Here is a 13,548-nt window from a genome sequence, read left to right as displayed (position 1 = left end):
TAAGAGAAGGGAAGGGACATAGAGGATAAGTGAAAAACTTAAAAAAATGCTTAAAATATTATATAGGTATAAAGAGGTAGTACTACTATTAAGGAATTTAAGTCTTAGAGGTTTTGAATTGAGTAATAAATTTGTGAATTAAGTGTGTACACAATGGGGGATAGGGTCTACTAGTTAACTATGGGTTTATCTGAGGATGTGCAGGACAAGAGTTAAGTCACATAAAGAAGATCAAAAGAGAGGAAAAGGTGAGAATGATAAGAAAGGGAGAAAAAAGATCAGAAGTTCAGTAGAGCTAGATGAAAAACAAAAAGATAGTTAAGAAAGAAAAAAAAAGAGAAAGAAGACAAGAAAAGAAAGGAAAACGCACATTCCCGTAGTTCTAAAATAAAAATTATAAGAGGAAAAAAAAGTTACTGGAAAACAATTATTTTTTCAAAAAAGGCAACAATTAAAGATTAATAAAATTTTTAGAAAAGAAAATAAAATTTTTTATATATATAAGGTACCAAAAAAAAAAAAAAAGAAAAGAAAAGAAGAAGAAGTTCTTTGATTTTTTTTTTTTGATTTTTTTGGGAGGGGTGGAAAGAATCCTGTATCTCCCTTTTGTCTGTAATCAGCCTCTTGTTGGAGTCTCTGGTCAGCTTGAGGTCCTGTGGCTTGATTGGTTTCTTAAGTCAGTTTGTTCGAACAGGCAGAAAAATGCTCTGCTTTACCCAAGATTTTGAGATCACCCTCCCAGATTAGTTTATTGGGAGGGTGATCTGCTTTGAGAATCACAAAAGAGGGGGATGCAGTGGTGAGGCTAGGTTCTGGGTAGAATTGAGGCCTTTCAACAATCAGTAGCTTTTCCCTGGGGCTATTTTGTGGAAAAATTCACAGAGCCCAGCCTGGAGCCATTCTCAGGGTTTCTGTTTTTCAATTGATTGTTGAGGCTGCTAGAGGGAGTGGCAGCCTCTGGCTCTGGTTACCCAGTGAGGAAAGCCACTCCAATGGCTGGCGCCTGAGCTGGGTGACTTTTCCTTGGATGGAGCTGAGTCTGGCAGGTCACTTCACCGTTAAGTTCTTGTGACCTGCTAAATGACTCGTTTTATTCCAAGGCCTGAGTTGGAGCTGGCAGCTCCTTCAAGCTTTGTCGGTATCCAAGATGGAGATCACCAGTTCTGGGGGGGGAGGTGTGGCCTTCCCTCCTCTGCTCCCTGAGAAGGAGTGAGGACGTCGGGCTTCTACTCACGCTGAGTCTTGGATCCTGGGTCGTCTCTGGTCTGCAAACTGCAGGATGAAGATGTCCGCTCCTTGTCGGTTCTTGCTGGTGTTGAGTAGAATCCGCTTGCCCGCTGCGTCTGGCTCCTTGGTCCTGGACTCTCTGTGTAAGCGCTCAGGTATGGCTCTGGCTGTGGTCTCCGCTGCTGCCCTGCCGCCGCCGCGGCAGGTGCTGGCAAGCGCTCAGATGTGTCTTCTTGCCTTGGCTTTCCCTCTTTTGTCTAACTCTCTGTCCTGTGATGGCACACTTGGTGTGATTCTCTGGCTTAGGACTGTTCACTGGAACTCTAAAACTGCTTTCTGTGCGAGAGCTTGTTCAGATTCCAGCTTCCCCTCCGCCATCTTCCCGGAACCTCCTCCCCCATTCTTGAGAAAACAGCAAAAGTTGAAGACTTTATTAACATGAACTCATGCATGGCACTCGAGGTCAAAGGCTCTGGAAATTGATATATTCTCATGATCACTGGACAGTTCTCATAGCAGCCACAAAAGTGAATGCAGAATAAAGTAACCTGTTTGCCAATATATAAGTGGAATAAGAAAACTAAATAGAATTTAAAAAACCATAGTAAAATATTAACAAAAGAGCATGTACCAGGTAAAAATAAGTGAAATATGAATATAACTGTATTTTAACAAATATTTTGGCTAGGTCAGGAAAACCATAAACAATACCTCACACAAATACACAAATAACCATGAATTTTAATTTTAACATTTGTGAATGTAAAGAAATAAATATGATTTACAAACATATTTTGAGGAAAAATATTGCATTTAGTTATCATTACACAAGATTCAACATTAAAATTTGCAATCTTAGCTACTCAGGAAGCTGAATCAGAAAGATTGTGACTCAAGTTCTACCTAGCAAAATTTTGAGACACTAACTAAAAAACAAACAAATTAAGAGGACTAGGTGCTTGTTTATAATGGCAGTGTACCTGCCTGGAAATGGTATAGTAACAGAATCCTAGAATGTATGAAATAATACATTTAACTTCAAATCATCATTTACTTTCAAATCAATCATTCATGGCTATCATATATATATGTATATACATATATATGTATATACATATATATATATATCCTTTCTAAAATGTATTTCTATCTACTGGAATTACTAATCATTTAAGGAAGAATGTCATTGACAAGAAAAATTAGGTATGAATATCCTCACAAAATACTGTGTGGCAAATAAAACTTATATGTCTAATTCTATTAACATTTGGAATTTTTAATTGTGACGAAAAGAAATCCTGTCCGTTCCATTTCCTAACATTTTTAAGTTGTAGTTAAAGCTTAGAGAGCAGACAGAAACTACCATAATTCTAGAAAATAATTTGAGATGACAGATTCTTATTCTCAACCCTACCTCAATTCTTTTTGATTTTTTTTTTTTTTTTGTCAGTTGTGGTGTTTGAACTCTGGGCTTGGTCATTGTTCTCAGCTTTTCAGCTCAAGGCTAGGGCTCTACTGCCTTAGCCATAGCACCACTTCTGGGTTCCTGATTTTTTATTAGAAGTAAAAGTCTAATCGATTTTCCTGAGAGGGCTAGCAGGATCTGAGGATCTCAGCCTCCTGAATAGCTAGGATTATAGGCATGAGCCACAGACACCCAGCTTCAACTTGAATTTTTGAACCAGCTTTTTAAGTAAAAATTCATCTCTGAAAGCAGTTGAGAAGGCCATTCTCAAATCGTGTTGCTTGGATTTGACTCTGGACATCTGAACTCCTCTAATTACATTTCTGGCCTTACCTGGATGCTATAGGTAGTTATTACCACATAGCATTATTGTGTTAAGTGATGCAAAATATAAATAAATATTTTAGGAGGGTGTTTTCACATATAATTAGTATTTAACCTCTAATTACAGCCACTGTCATACACTGATTACTAAAATATAAAGCCTAGGTGAATTGTAACATAGAATTTTAATAAGCTTTTTATTCTGAAAATACTATACAGAGGGGTTACAGTTACATGAGCAAGGTAATGAGCACATTTCTTATCTGAAGCAAATGTTTGAATATCTTAAAAGGCAACATAGCTTTACAATGGACATTGGCATCCAGACATAAAGAGAGCCTAGGATAGACATCTCTGAGTGCAGAAAGGGAAAGTAAGACATAAAAATGGCTGTGTATGGGCTGGGAATGTGGCTTAGTGGTAGAATGTTTGCCTACCATGCATGAAACCCTGGGTTCAATTCCTCAGTACCACAGAAACAGTAAAAGCCAGAAGTGGTGCTATGGCTCAAGTGGTAGAGTGCTACCTTTGAGCAAAAAGAAGCTGAAGGACAGTGTCCAAGCCCTGAGTTCAAGCCCCAGGGCTGGCAAAAATATATAGCTGTTCATTTGCTTATTAATGTAAAAACCTGAATATATGAATATAATAGATTTTAGTTGTCTGAAGGTATATCCAGTTTTGAAGTAATTTAGATGAAAAAAGTAAAACATGACAAACATTTCCTAACACAAACTAGGCCTTCTTTAAACAATGATGGATTATGTTTACTTCTAAAAAATGGATTTCAAAAGGTTCAAAAACAAATATCCTTTAATAAAGTAAAACTCTCAATCAAAATCTTGCGGAAAAAATTTGCTATATGCAATCCTCCTCTAAGCCAAGCTGATAGAAAGATAGTCAGAGAGGTATGATCATCTAAAGACCACATGACAGTAGAAAACTTTTGCAATCATAAATTATAGGGGGAGACTTCCTCTATGACGTTTTTCAACATAGGAACTAATCAGGAAATAATAAACGAACATTTTAACTTTATCCTTTTATATATGATTACTCTAGCCCTTATTTTGAGAGTGATTTATTTTTATTAGTAATATTTATGTTCCTAAGCTAAATGAATAGTCTTTTAATTCATTATTTCATTTTTCAAATTGGCTACTAGAATCAATTCTTAACGTTTATGTCAAGATGTGGTTTATGAGTTTTAATGTGCCTAAGGGTCTATTCCAAAAAGTAATGATTTTTTCCTAATGTCTCTTCCCCCAGAAATTGAAATGAAGAATATATGTATATACATGTATGTATGTGTATATACATATATATCTATATATTGAGAGAGACAGAGACAGGGACAGGGCCAGAGACAGAGAGATTATGATAGCATATATACATATATCACATTATAAGAACATTAAAAATTTATATTTAAGTTTATTTTTAAATGAAATATGAAATTATCTATAAATAGATGATAATCTATAAATAGATTATCAGATGGTATTTTAGTACACACACACACACACACACACACACACACACACACACACACACACATATATATATGTATATATATTTGATGTGAAAATCAATGTGACCATATCAGACTCACTTACCTTTTCTTTATGGTGAAAACATTCAAAATTCTGTTTTCTAGATTTTTGAAATGTAAAGTGCATTGTTTCTATCAATAGTCACTGTACAATGCAACAGCAGACACACCAGTACATCCTATTTTCTACCTAACTATAACTGTGACTAACTTTCTTCCACCCATCCTTTCCTACTCTCCTTGCCCTGGTAACCACTGTTCTAAACTCAACTTTCCTGCAATAAAGTTTTTAGTTCTCAAAAATGAGTAAGATTATACACTTCTTTTCTTTAGATATGTGGCTTATTTCACTGAACATAATGATATCCTGTTCCATTGTGACTGTTCCAAATAATAAGATTGTCTTCTTTCTTCTGTCCAATTTAATATCAGTTGTGTAAATGTAAAAGATTGTGTAAATTCAATTCTGAAAATGTGCATTCATCCCATCTTCTCCATGCAGCTAGAAGTTGATAGTTTCCATTTATTTACTATTAAGAAAATGGTGCAATTTCATTTGGATATATACTCAGTAGTGGGATTGCTCTTGGAACATATGGAAATTTTATTATTTAATTTCTAAGGAACTTCCACACTGCTTTCCCTAATGGCCATATTAGTGAGCATGGGCTCCCTTTCCTCCACATCTTCTATAGTGTTTTTACATCGTGTCATCTTGAAAATCACTACTTTTACTGTTATGTGCAATATTCATCATGGTTTATATTTGCATTTCTCTGGTTATTTGTTGTATGGAATGCTTTGTTATGTAGCAGTTTGTGTGTTTCTTTTGAGAATATTCTATTTAGTTCCTAGCTATTTAATTTTTTTGCTATTGGTTTTTGAACTCTTTATATTCTCTGAAGATTACTTCAATGTGATTTGTGCGGTTTGCCAATACTTTCTCCCATTCTGTGGATTGTTTCTTTTGTTTTACACAAAGCTTTTTAGTTTGACGTAGTGCTATTAGTCAGTTGTTGCTTTTGCTTCTTTTGCTTTTGTGTCTTGTCCAAATAGCTTTGTCTATTCAGATTCCTGAAACATTTCTCCTATAAAAGCATATGTACATTTAGTTGCTAATGAGTTGTTGTATTAGTCAGCTATTCATTGGAATAAAATATAGAAGGCCATCAACTGATAAAGAGAAAAGATTTATTTGGACTCATGGAGCATTATAGGTTCAGGAGGTTGTAATCCAAGGCAAATTTGTCCTATGACACTGAGTATACAGCAAGAACAGCACACGGTTGCAGGAATGCATTGTAGAGAAAACCTGTACTTTATAATCCAGGATGCAGAAAAGAGAATAGGCTGGGGTCCCATAATTATCTCTGTAAATATACACCAGTCAAAAATAAAACTCTCCTACATTCCCTTAATAAAAGTACCCAGCACCTTCCAATTTCACTTCCTGGGTGATCGATCCTGTAACACATGGCCTTAGGGGACGGTCACCGTTGTTCAGCTGTAAAATTGTTGTTCTGGGTTGATTCTCTCAGAAAGAAGCATGTTTTCCTGTTTTCATTTCATTGTCAGTATATTTCTACTTAAGTGAATTTTCTACAGTTGTACAATCAACAAATGAATACAGGTATTTCTTTATTTTTTATGTGTGTACCTATATTAGGGTTTAAACAAAGTCTCATGCACTTGAGCCATGCCTTAAATTGGATTTTAGATGGTTACTTAGATGACTTTTTATCCAAGGATGGCCTTGAACTATAATCTTCCAGATCTCAGTAATCCTGATCCAGATTAGCTAAGATTTCAACACAAACCAGCAGTCACTGACTGTTTATTGATATTTCTAACTATCAGATACTGTGAATTATGCTGTAAGAGAAGGGAAAAACATAACACTCTTGATATGTGAGAAGTTCATTTTTCTGCCAATGCTTACATTTGAATAAAGAAAACATTTGAATAAAGTAAACATTTCCAGAAGTAATGTGAAAAATGACATTCTTCCAAGTTAATATATTTGAAAATTTATCATAGATTTAGATAATCTCAGTGATCACCTAAATTTAAGGGTTTACATGATGGCTACTATATACAGGCACTTTGCTATGTGTTAGGGGTTCATTTCATGAGGGATGAATAAAAATAGATACATTTAGATGACATAGAATCTAAGTAAGTTAGGATAGATACAAGTATATTAATGAAACTAAACAAAATCTGAAACATAGAAGATACAAATTTGAACTGAAAAACAGATAGGAGCTACTCTTCTTTTTTCTCTTGCTGTTTTTTATTCTGGTCCTGGAACTTGAACTCAAGGCCAGAACCCTGTCCCTGAGTTTTTGTGCTCAAATCTAATGCTCTACCACTTGAGCTACTTCTTCCACTTCTAGCCTGTTGGTGGTTAACTGGAGATAAGAGTCAAGTCTCCGATGTTCCTGCCTGGACTGACTTCCTGCCTGGCTGGCTTTCAGCCTGGTCCTCAGATGATTATAGGTGTGGACTCACCAGCACCTGACTAAAGCTATTCTTTTATAAGTAGATCTCAAAGTATATCTAGATTTCTTCTCTTACTGCTTATTTCTGACTCAGAAAGCAAAAGTGTTCTATTACCTTGAATTCTTCTAGAAAAGTTGTCTTTGCATTTTCTCCCTACCCATATGTCATTAGAAAATATGTACAAAACATTAGGATATACAATGAAGAACCCAGGATATCAGATTCTTATGACCGTAGATCTAGTTCATTGAGACACAGCCAGTGTGTGAACTTCATAAAACTATACTTAGAGAATGTTCATCTCAAAATGAGTGCTTTTTCCTACATGTTGCTTGAATTGCATTCTCTATTACTTTAAAATTCCTTGCTTAGACTTTTATAGTAAATTAATGATTAAATTAATAAATTTAAAAATGAACATATTCTGATGATAAAAAGCAACCAAGTTATGGTTTTCTTTATAAATACGTAAAAAAAACTTAAATTACATGCTAAAAGCAATGTATTTTTACAAGGAGACAAAGTTGAATGATATTTAGAAATTTAACTAGATTATGATTTCTTAACATGGATTTCAGCTTTAAGATAAAAGATTGGATCTACTTCATTCTCAAATATTAAATAAGGAAATAGAAATAACAAAATGAGGCTGAATGCAATCTCTGATTGTATAAAGTTTAAAGGGTAAGTGGAACTGGGGGAACTCTCTTTCCTCAATGACCTTCCTTCCTTTCTGTCAATACTCTGACATTCAGAGCTATAATCTTAAAAACTGCTGACCAAACAATCCTACTAGTGACTGTAAAATTAGCACTACAGCAGATAATCCAGCAATCAGATTGCATTATAAGTGTTTACCAAGCAGTATATTAATCAAGGCTTTCCAGAAAAAAAGAACAATGTGAAAAACACAGAAATTACCAGAGAGAGAGAGAGAGAGAGAGAGAGAGAGAGAGAGAGAGAGAGAGAGAGAGAGAGAGAGAGAGAGAGAGAGAGAGCACATAATAGAAAGAGCACAGTAGAGACATAGGGGGAAGGAAAAAACACACTTGAAAAGATATATGAAAAGTTCATGAGTCACATGGAGTCAAAAGGCAGGACAAAGCTCCCATACTGGCTCAAATCCAGGAAGGCAGACAAGAGAATTCTCTCATAGTTAGATAGTCAGCCATGAATCATTTATATTGCTCTAAAATTAACCTTCATAAGAAGCTTGCTTATAACAAGCCCTGTCCTTCTTGGGGAAGCTCCATCTCACCTGATTCCAAGAAAATTATGGACCTATTCAGAGCACCTTTGAAATCAATGTCTCTATATTTCAAAACAAGATGAAGCTGCTGAGGGTTTGATTTTATTATTATTTTTACAGATGTTTTTGAACCCAGATATTGCTGTGTTCCTAGAATTGTAGTTATGATTAAGAAAAAAAATCTGCTTGCAAATGCAAAAAAATGAACAACCATTTAGAAATACGCCTATTTTTTATTTTAAAAGACTTTCTCTCTAACCCTTTTTCTATTATCATCTGCCTGACTACTGGAATAAGTTCACTTTTTCTTTTTTTAATTGTATTGCAAAGGTGATGTACAGAGACGTTATAGTTACATAAGTAAGGTGATGAGTACACTTCTTTTTGAATAGTGATACCCTATCCCCTCCCAATTCCTCCGACCTGATTCCCTCCGCTGAAGTTATAAAGTTCATTTCCAACATAGTGTCTAGTGAATTATCACTGTTGCATTGGTGATCCTCCTTCCTTTCCCAAAATCAGACAAACTTATCTACAAGACAAAGGGTACAAAAATCAAAAACAGGACGTGAGGCGTCAACATGGTGGCGCTCAAGCCCGAAGCTGGGGCTAAACCAGATGATCCAGGACACCAAGATAGCAGTATACCCACCTGATCATCCAACTCCTTCCCGAAGAGATGCAAAATTAGAAGACCAATAGTCACAGATATCATAGAAAAAAATGAATCACATAGAAAAGAAAAGGCCTTAAATATAAATGGAACAATCCTGCTTGGAACAACAGTTAGCATCTCAGCAAACTTGGTCTTCAGAAGCTGCTTGAAAGTCAATTATGATTCTTTGAAGACATATTCATCATTAGCTATGCTTCCATTTTTGTCTTCAGTACTTACAAGCTCCTTGTAACGATGCTTTGTGTTCAGGTAACATAAGCAAGGAAAATTGCATCCTGAGAAGTTTGCTGGTAAGTATAGTATGTGGTATATTACATCCCAGCACTTTGGCTTTTTCTAAAAATGGATGTCTGGCAGTCAAGTACCATACTGCTCCATTGTCACCAAAAAGAAGAGCTTTACTCTACTGGGTGCTTCTTTGTCAAACAGAAATTAAACTAATGGTAATTCCTCTGATCTTTAGGACATGTTTTGGACTAGTTAATGGTCTATGAAATTATGCAATATATGAAAACATACTTACAGTGAAAACAGGGGTTATACCGTGGAGGAGGGACATACAAAGCAACAAAGAAATTATCTTATAAATATGTTACAAACAATCGCAAGAAAGAAAAAAAACATTTAAATCCTTATCTTTGGGTTCATTTCCCCTAACATCAAGTTATGTGACCATTTCTGCTTGCCTATATACTAGTAATTGCATATACTAGTAATTGCAAATAAGGGAAACCATGGGATCTATGTTTCTTTGGGCCTGGCTTACTTCACTTAATATAACTTTTTCCGTCTTTCCATTTCCTAACAAATGGGGCGATGTCATTCTTTCTGATGGAGGCATAGAATTCCATTGTGTATATATACCACATTTTCTTAATCCATTCATCTACTGAGGGGCATCTGGATTGGTTCCATATCTTTTTTGGTCGTGGGTCTTGAACTCTGGGCCTGGGCTCATTCCCCCAGCTCTTCAGCTCAAGGCTAGCACTCTACTACTTGAGATGGGAAGGGATGGGAGGGGGAAACAAAGGAGGAGGCAACAATGCTTGATAAGAAATGTACTCATTACCTTGCCCATGTAATTGTAACCCCTCTGTATGGTATTTTCACAATTAAAAACAAAAAAATGTATGTATAAAGATTAACCAAACAATGGATGGAGGCTAACTCAGTAGACTGATTTTTTTTCATGATGAAGACATAACCATTGCTGAAAGAATGAAAAGTAATTGCTGTTTTTGTTCTGTTTGCCTGGTATATGTCAGATATTTGATAAATACAAAAATAATTGAATAAATGTTATTATAAAAATCAAAAACAGTAACAACAGGAAATAAACCAAAGAGAAAAGCAAAGAGAAAAAAGTAATAACTGCAAGCAGTACAGTTTAAAAAACTCTTGCTTCCATTTCTTGGAGTCAATTTTGATAAACATCATCTTATATGGTCATGTACACATCACTACTAAGACATTGAGTTCCTCTTCTAAGAATATCCTAGACATATTTTAGTTATTACAAATGAAGGAAACCATGCAGCTATATTTCTTTGGGTCTGGCTTCTTCACGTGTTTTTCCAAGTCTTCCCATTTCTTTACAAATGGAGTAATGTCATTCTTTCTGGTGTGTGTGTGTGTGTGTGTGTGTGTGTGTGTGTGTGTGTGTGTGTGTGTGTGTATCCCATTTTGTTGATCCATTCATCTAGTGAGGGGCATCTAGATTGATTCCATATCTTAGCAATGGTAAATAATGCCATAGTAAACATGGTTGTACTAGTAGGTTTAGTGTGGCCTTGTTCAGTGTGTTCATTTGGGTAAATGCCCAGGAATAAAATTGCTGAATCATAGAGAATCTCTATGTGTTGTTTTTTGAGGAACCTCCATACTCCTTTCTAGAGTGGTTGAACAAGTTTACATTCCCACCAACCTTTTGGCCATGTCCCTGCCAGTATCTGTTATTATTAGTTTTCTTGATAATTGTCATTTTAACTGGAGTGTGGTAGAATCACAAAATTGTTTTGATTTGCATTTCTTTTATGACCAGATATGTTGGATATTTCTTCATATGTCTATTGGCCATTCCTATTTCTTCTTCAGAGAAGTGCCTCTGTAAGTCTTTAGCCAACTTTTTAATTGGGTTGTTATTTCTTTGAGGACTTGTGTTTTTCTTTGGGGGGTGGTAATTTTTTGAGATCTAAGTGTATTTTAGATATGAAACTATTGTCTGATGTCTAGCCAGTAAAGATCTTTTCCCAATCTGTATGATTTCTGTATATCCAGCTAGCTATGTCATTTGCCATGAAGAAACTTTGAAAACCTATAAAAGGAAAAGAGAGCAAATATAAGGAACTCACAAACCTATGGCCACCTAATCTTTGATAAGAGATTCAAAAACACAGGATTGAAGAAAGACGGCATCTTCAACAAATGATGTAGGCACAATTGGTTATACTTATGGAGAAAACTGAAGTTAGACCCTTATATATTACCCTACCCCAGAATCAACTCCAAAATGGATCAAAGACCACAAGGTAAGAGCAGATACCCTGAAAACAATCACAGGAAACACTAGGACTCTTTGGCACAGGACAAAACTTCCTAAATAAAGATCCAGAAACACAGCAAATCAAAGAAAAGCTGTATAATTGGGATTGCATTAAACTGAAGAGTCTCTGCATAGCAAAGGACATAGCTAGCAAGATAAGTAAGTTCTTTTTTTAAAAAAACATTCCATTAGTTTGAATTCACTTCTGTAATCTGGTGAAATCAAATCTCAAGCACACAAAATGCAGTCAACTTGACAAATACTTTTTATTGTGTGAGGCAAATTTGGTAGAGGTTGCACAAACTTAGACAAGGGCAACATTGGGGACTCTTCTTGACTGTTATTCTTAGACATTTCTGTAGTACCTGGACACAAGGTCAATCATCCAATCTTGCTTAAAGAAGAAAAGACTAAGGGAAATCTCTGTCTCTGATGAGACAGATAGCTGTCTCATCATCTTTTTAAGGAAGCACCATCTTAAAATTCCATAGTAATATACACCTTAACATAACTAAACTAACAGTTGGTGTTCTATACCACAAAGTCATTGTAGCAGGAAATCAAATTACAATTAAAATCTCTGAATTAAGAAATATCAATATTAGTAGAGTATATGCAAATACAGAGACAAATTGAAGAATAAAAGAATTATATTTGTTATGGATTTGTTTTGAATTCTCAAGAACAGAATATATATGAAGAAAACTGGGAGAAGGATGAGCTTCTTTTTCCTTATAAAATCATGTGGCACTACAAAGCACAGTTAAAACATGTTCAAGCATGCTTTGATGACTCTAACAAAACAATAAAATTTGTACATATTGATTAACATCTCTTCCACCTTGCTATTATACTAGATCTAGTACATAGAGGGATGCTCTGACTAGATTGTTAATGTAATTGCAAGCTTTTGTCCTCCAAATAGCTTAGAAAATAATGAAATGAAAGTCTTCTTCTTTACTTTTTGTTATTTACCTTATTTTCTTACTAATTAAAATATGAGAGAATATTTTGTCTACATTTCTAATGATCAACTTGCCATTTAAATCATACATACACATTTAAGATTTTAGTGTCTTAGAAACTCTTTAAAAAAGGAAGGCAAAAATGTACCCCTTACTCTACTCTGAACACCATTAGACTTGTATTTAACAGATAGTGATGAGAAGAATAAGTAATGAATTTACAAACTAGCCTTCGTTGGGGATCTTAGCTGAATAGACATTGTTTAGTTTGCAAAGGTTTATTTTCAAGAAGAGAACAAGTTGAAATATGTTCATGTGTTCTCACATAAAATACTAACCTTGAAAGATGGGACAAACTTTAGAATTATTCTTTCTTCACCTGAGAATACTGCAATTTATAATGCAATCATTGACTTAGTTCCTTTTAAAGCAACATATTCATTTACCATTCAGTCAGCGTTTCTTGTTTTGCTCTGAACATAGAAAACTCAATTTCTGTGATGGCTAGGGGAACTTTTGACAATTTAATGAAGAAACTGTGAGAGTCAGAGGGTAAGCAAAGATATGGTTTTTCCTCAAATCAGGAAGCAGCACTGAGGTGGTAAATATGCAGTTTTATTTCTGTTCTTTGTACTGTTCTCTGGCCTTCCTGCCTCTAGTTTTAAATTGGGAAGTATCTCAGAGAATTCTCTGAACAATAACTATTTTTCCATTTTCTTATGATTTGTTACCTCTATTAGATGGAGTAGGAGGCAGTCACAGCCAGTTCAGCTTGAAGCAAAATCTGTACCTCCTAACATCTATTTTATTAGAAATCTTCCCTCCTCCTCCCTACCTCTGGCCAGTCAGGTAAATTTATTACAACGAATAGACTCACCAAAGAATTTCAAGCTCTCTTCTATCGTATTGTGAAACTACATGAGAGACATAGTCAGGAAAAATGAGTATAGAAAGCTCCTGTCGCCCTTATCTCCCTGTTTAAAATTCTCTAGCACCTTTGCGTCTTCAAGAGACAGAAAAGTTGTTCTCCATCACTGGGTGATGAAACT

The 13,548-nt window shown here is 35.2% G+C and overlaps 1 pseudogene; it reads left to right on the top strand.

Annotated features, from left to right (window-relative positions):
- The first annotated feature begins 8,934 nt into the window (after positions 1-8,934).
- LOC138832797 (complex I assembly factor TMEM126B, mitochondrial pseudogene) lies at positions 8,935-9,579 on the top strand (annotated as a pseudogene).
- Positions 9,580-13,548: the final 3,969 nt, after the last annotated feature.

This window comes from Dipodomys merriami, unplaced genomic scaffold, assembly GCF_024711535.1.
Source record: "Dipodomys merriami isolate MVZ:Mamm:240054 unplaced genomic scaffold, mDipMer1.0.p SCAF_20, whole genome shotgun sequence".
Classification (NCBI taxonomy): domain Eukaryota; kingdom Metazoa; phylum Chordata; class Mammalia; order Rodentia; family Heteromyidae; genus Dipodomys; species Dipodomys merriami.
The sequence above is the reverse complement of the archived record's forward strand: the minus strand, read 5'-3'. Positions and strand labels throughout refer to the sequence as shown.